We start from the raw sequence: 6,702 nt of genomic DNA, 5'->3' as shown, positions 1-6,702 counted from the left end.
GGCAGGGCCACGGGGGGACCAGTGCAGAGGCCAAGGCAACCCAGAAATGGCCCCCTCTGTCTGCGCGAACACTGCCATTCCATGGAGTAGCAGCGAGGATTGGCCAAGACTTGGGTTTCTGCACCTCTTGTCTCCACGCTCCCTGTGACTGCCTCCCACCTGGGTGGGAGCCGCTGACATGGCTGCGCAGGGAGCCCATGGCCTTGCGCTGGGCCCTGTTACTGCCCTTGGAGACAAGTGCTCAGCTACGGAGCGTGGGCACTCTGGTGCTGGGGCTCTTGTGGCTCACGCTGACAGTTGGTGCTTTTTGAAAAGTAGCAGCACCTGGAGTCACGTGACTGCAAAAGACCCCCACCTTGGGTTTGTAAAAAAAAATAAAAAATTGATTCTAGCACTTGTGAAATGAGGAGAAGAGATTGAAATTGGGCCCTGCATGCAGCCTAAAGGCTCAGAAACGAGGAGACAAAGAAAGAACCCAGCCGATTCCCTGCAGCTCTGCCCCCAACCTCCCACTGTGCAGAGTGAATGTGAACGGCTCCCCTCTGATCTGGGGCTTTCACACCCACTTTGCGTGGATAGGTCCTGTTCTTTGGGAGGAGTTAGTAACGGGTGAACTCCCCTCCCTCTAACTACAGACTGTTACTGGCCCTGCCAGGCAATGCGGAGAACAACCAACGTCTCCTCAGGCCGCTGAGCGGCAGCTGTTACCATAGACCCCCTGCAGCCGTGAGCAATCCTGGCAGCAGGCCCAGCTGCATTTACCAGACAGGTCAGGAATGGATCTCCTAGGGCAGGTAAGCTGTAGGGCTACCGGCAGTAGCAGCCCAGGGAAGCAGCCTGTCCCCGTTGCCAAAGGCAGCAGGCAATGCACTCAGTTAGGCCATGTCTACACCACCACTTATGTCGCTTAGGGATGTGAATAAACCACACCCTGAGCACCGTCCATTACACTGACCTAGGCGCCAGTGTGGACATGGCTCTGCTTCTCCCACCAACCTCTACTGCTGTCTCAGAGCGGCTCCGTTAGAGAGCTTGTAACAGCGCACTCCTACAAGCTCCCTAGTGGGGACATGGCCTTTGAGGCTCTCAAGAACAGTCTTATCTCTAATTTCTCATCCTCCAAGTGCTTGGCAGCTGCTGCAGCCCCCGAGCACCATGGAGATTAGTCACTGGTTCCTGGTCCCTATTTTACTGTGTGGGACGCCAAGGTCAGCTTTGGTCCCAATGTTATTTATTGTCAGCTGCCATTTGGTGTCTTTGGGGCCAGACACCAGAAGGACCCAGAGACCAGAGAACGACAGGCCAGAGCTGGGTTGCATCAGGCAAGAGAACTGGCTGCACAGAGAATAGCTTAATTTTATTTTAGTTTCCTTACAAATTGTGCCCCTGTCCCCGTCATCTTCAGTGCACGTGGGCTGAAGGAAAGTGATTCCTGCTCCTGGAGACCGGTTTCTTAAGAAAAGGGCTTGAAAACTGGTCAGACACATAGCATAAGCCTGGTTTCAGAGGAACAGCCGTGTTAGTCTGTATTTGCAAAAAGAAAAGGAGTACTTGTGGCACCTTAGAGACTAACCAATTTATTTGAGCATGAGCTTTCGTGAGCTACAGCTCACTTCATCGGATGCATACCGTGGAAACTGCAGCAGACTTTATATACACACAGAGAATATGAAACAATACCTCCTCCCACCCCACTGTCCTGCTGGTAATAGCTTATCTAAAGTGATCAACAGGTGGGCCATTTCCAGCACAAATCCAGGTTTTCTCACCCTCCACCCCCCCCCACAAATTCACTCTCCTGCTGGTGCTAGCCCATCCAAAGTGACAACTCTTTACATAATCAAGTCGGGCTATTTCCTGCATAGATCCAGGTTTTCTCACATCCCCCCCACCCCCATCCACACACAAACTCACTCTCCTGCTGGTAATAGCTCATCTAAACTGACCACTCTCCAAGTTTAAATCCAAGTTAAACCAGAACATCTGGGGGGAGGGGGGGGGTAGGAAAAAACAAGAGGAAACAGGCTACCTTGCATAATGACTTAGCCACTCCCAGTCTCTATTTAAGCCTAAATTAATAGTATCCAATTTGCAAATGAATTCCAATTCAGCAGTTTCTCGCTGGAGTCTGGATTTGAAGTTTTTTTGTTTTAAGATAGCGACCTTCATGTCTGTGATTGCGTGACCAGAGAGATTGAAGTGTTCTCCAACTGGTTTATGAATGTTATAATTCTTGACATCTGATTTGTGTCCATTTATTCTTTTACGTAGAGACTGTCCAGTTTGACCAATGTACATGGCAGAGGGGCATTGCTGGCACATGATGGCATATATCACATTGGTGGATGCATAAGCCTGTGTATGCATGTGTATTATGTCTCACTTTGGGGCCTAGATTTCTTGTCTTCCACATAGGAGCCAGTGCAGTGGCTGACGAGGCCCCCGAGCCAGCTCCCTCCAGGAGTTCTGGTTACTCTGCTCCGACCTGGGATGGAATTGCAGGTTCATTCTAACTGGGGCTGCCCTCAGGAGTTTGGGGAACAAAGGTACCAACTGCTTGAGCATGGATTCAATCACAACCAAATTACCCCCCACCCACCCCGACTGGCCTACACTTACCATTTAGATTGAGCTAGCTACACTGCTCACGGGTGTGAAAAATTCACACCTGAGTGCCATGGTTAAACCAGCCTAAGCCCTGGTGTGGACGTGGCTAGGTCGATAGCAGAATTCTCCCAAACCTCCCGGCCACTGCTTGCGGGGGTTGGGTTACCTGGGCCGAAGGAAAAGCCCCTTCCCGTGCAGCAGGAAACGTCTACCGCGTGGTGCTACGGCACCATAGCTGCCGTTGTGCTGCTGTAGCGTAGCCATGGCCTGCGTGCTGGCGGTTTCGTTGTCACCCGTTTAGAGACCTTCCTTTGTCTTCTGACCCCAAGAGAAGCCTGTTTCCCAGCAGTTCCTTTGGGACCACAGGATATGGGATCTGCACATGTCCTTCGTGTACAGGGAAGGGGATTTTGCCTTCTCTAGAGGAATGTCCAGGTTTCTTAGGCTAGGTCTGCATTACAGAGCCTGTGCCAGCTTAAACCCCCGGTGGAGAGACAGAGTACACCCACAGAAAGGGCTCTGCCTGGGTAGGAACACCCAGCCTCCCTGGACTGCATTAGCTACACCAAGAGGAGACCTCTGTCGGCACAGCGGTATCACTGTGGGGGTGGTTGGTCACACCCTGGCCTGACATAGCTAAGCTGGCACAAGTGTTACATGCAGACCAGCCTGGCCGTGGACTGTTTGCACACAGTCTGTTTCCGTTTGATTCTACTGGATTTGCTGGTCTGAGCCTTTGTTGACATAACTAGGAGCGTAGCTTTGGCTCTTCAACTGGAATAGTGTTCATTAAACTGGTGAGCTCTTATGCAGGTGAGAAAGCGTTCTGGCCTGGCCTGCCTGGAAGGCAGGAGAGAGCATCTATAGGAGACACCGCTGTCTTCCTGAGAAACTACAATCCATCGGTGATCTTCCTGAAAACACCATCCTGGCCACTATGGATGTAGGAGCCCTCTACACCAACATTCCACACAAAGATGGACTACAAGCCATCAGGAACAGGACTCCTGATAATGTCACAGCAAACCTGGTGGCTAAACTTTGTGACTTTGTCCTCACTCACAACTATTTCACACTTGGGGACAACGTATACCTTCAGGGGACAATGTATACTGCTATGGGTACCCACATGGCCCCACAGTATGCCAACATTTTTATGGCGGCCTTAGAATAAAGCTTCCTCAGCTCTCGTCCCCTAATGCCCCTATTCTACTTGCGCTACATTGATGACATCTTCATCATCTGGACCCATGGAAAAGAAGCCCTTGAGGAATTCCACCATGATTTCAACAATTTCCATCCCACCATCAACCTCAGCCTGGACCAGTCCACACACGAGATCCACTTCCTGGACACTACGGTGCTAATAAGCGATGGTCACGTAAAAACCACCCTATACCGGAAACCTACTGACCGTGATGCTTACCTACATGCCTCCAGCTTTCATCCAGACCACACCACCCGATCCATTGTCTACAGCCAAGCTCTACCATACAACCACATTTGCTCCAACCCATCACACAGAGTCAAACACCTACAAGATCTCTATCAAGCATTCTTACAACTATAATACCCACCTGCTGAAGTGAAGAAACAGATTGACAGAGCCAGAAGAGTTCCCAGAAGTTACCTACTATAGGACAAGCCCAACAAAGAAAATAACAGAACACCACTAGCCATCACCTTCAGCCCCCAACTAAAACCTCTTCAGTGCATCATCAAGGATCTACAACCTATCCTGAAGGATGACCCATCACTCTCACAGATCTTGGGAGACAGGCCAGTCCTTGCTTACAGACAGTCCCACAACCTGAAGCAAATACTCACCAGCAACCACACACCACACAACAGAACCACTAACCCAGGAACCTATCCTTGCAACAAAGCCCGTTGCCAACTGTGTCCACATATCTATTCAGGGGCCACCATCATAGGGCCTAATCACATCAGCCACACTATCAGAGGCTCGTTCACCTGCACATCTACCAATGTGATATATGCCATCATGTGCCAGCAATACCCCTCTGCCATGTACACTGGCCAAACTGGACAGTCTCTACATAAAAGAATAAATGGACACAAATCAGACGTCAAGAATTATAACATTCAAAAACCAGTCGGAGAACACTTCAGTTTCTTTGGTCACTCAATTACAGACCTAAAAGTAGCATTTCTTCAACAAAAAAACTTCAAAAACAGACTCCAATGAGAGACTGCTGAATTGGAATTAATTTGCAAACTGGATACAATTAACTAAGGCTTGAATAAAGACTGGGAGTGGATGTGTCATTACACAAAGTAAAACTATTCCTCCCCCCCCCCCCCCCCGCTGTTCCTCAGACGTTCTTGTCAACTGCTGGAAATGGCCCACCTTGATTATCTCTATAAAAGGTTTTTTTTTTTTTAAAACTCTTCTGCTGGTAATAGCTCACCTTACCTGATCACTCTCCTTACAGTGTGTATGGTAACACCCATTGTTTCATGTTCTCTGTGTATATCAATCTCCCCACTGTATTTTCCACTGCATGCATCTGATGAAGTGAGCTGTAGCTCACGAAAGCTTGTGCTCAAATAAATGTGTTCATCTCTAAGGTGCCACAAGTCCTCCTGTTCTTTTTACAGGAATACTGTGTTCCTCCACAGCAGTCAGCAGATTACAGCCAGTGCTTTATACAAGCCAATACCCTCTGCTGTTAACTTGGTTCTATTGCAGTGAGTCATTCCTGCCATGCTGCCAAGCAAAGGGCTTAAAAATTAAGAGTCAGACCCTGAAAAAAAATATCATGTGATAAAAATGAATAGTCTGGTGGTTTTGGTTTCATTCTTGCCTGAGCCTTGAGGGCAAAGGCTCCAGTCCAACTTCTGCCCTCCCTGCATTGCAACGTAAGAACTGAGGGCCAGTCAAAGAAGTTAAAAAGGGGCAAATTCAAAATTGGTAACAAGAAATATTTTTTCAAACAACCTCTAATTAGTCAGTGGAACTCACTGCCACAGGAAGTAGTCAAGGCCAAGAATTTAACAAGATTAAAAAAAGCAAGTGATCATTTATATGTATCTAATGACTGTCCAGAGTTATAATGAATGACAACTACACTTTAGAAGGGATACTAAACCTCCTGCTTTAGGGCCTAAACCAATCTAACTGTTAGACCAGGATGAAACCTAGTATGAAGGGCAGATTAACCCATAACTGCTACTATGCGGTTTCTTGCATCTTCCTCTGAAGCATTTGGTGCTAGTCACTGTTCAGAGACAGGACACTGGACTAGATGGGGCCTGGGTCTGATCCAGTTTATCTGTATCAGGGTTCCTACATGTTTTACCATCTCTGGTTCAGGAATTCAACCTGGAATTGACTGATTAGAAGGGCAGCCCCCCAGCACTGGTTTCCCAACAGTTCTTTCACCCTGGCACTCTCTATCCCCCTCCTTCTTCGCTATCCTGTCCCTGCCCCTCACATCATCATGCTCCCCAACAGCTCCCTGCCCTACCATATTCCCCCTCAGTTTCTTACCCCTCCCGTTCTCTCTCTGCCCCACAGCCACTTGTCACTGCTCACATTTGTTAAGGCTGAGGGTCCACCAGTCTGCAGATTAGGGCATGAATTCATTTGCATAATGAGATGATTAGACATGGCTTCGTTTGCCTAATGAGAGGAAGTCACCATTTACACACACTGGGGTTTCACGCTGTGTATCCAGCAGCCCCCAGGCTCTCTCCCCCCTCCATTGCCAATCCCACTGTCCCTGTCTGCCCGGGCGCAGGCTCAGCCCCATGCCCCCGTGCACCTGGAGACCAGGGCTCACAGAGCTGGGTCCCTAGCGCCCATGGGAGCAGCATCACCGGATCAGACTCAGCCCGTCTGCACTTGCTCAGCCTGGAACCTGCTGAGCGGCAGTGACACACTCCAGCCACAAGAGGGCGCACTCCCAGCCCCCTCCAGCTCTATGGCTCTTTCCTGCCATAGGGCCTGCACTGCGGCTACTCTGCCCACGCCCCTTTTGCTCTATGGTTCATTGCATGAGGGCCCCTCTTAGGGCTGCCCAGCAACTGCCTGGCCATAAAACCCGGGCGGTTCAGGCGGCTGGGGGAAAG

This window comes from Caretta caretta, chromosome 9, assembly GCF_965140235.1.
Source record: "Caretta caretta isolate rCarCar2 chromosome 9, rCarCar1.hap1, whole genome shotgun sequence".
In the NCBI taxonomy this organism is placed as follows: domain Eukaryota; kingdom Metazoa; phylum Chordata; order Testudines; family Cheloniidae; genus Caretta; species Caretta caretta.
Note: the sequence above shows the minus strand (reverse complement) of the source record.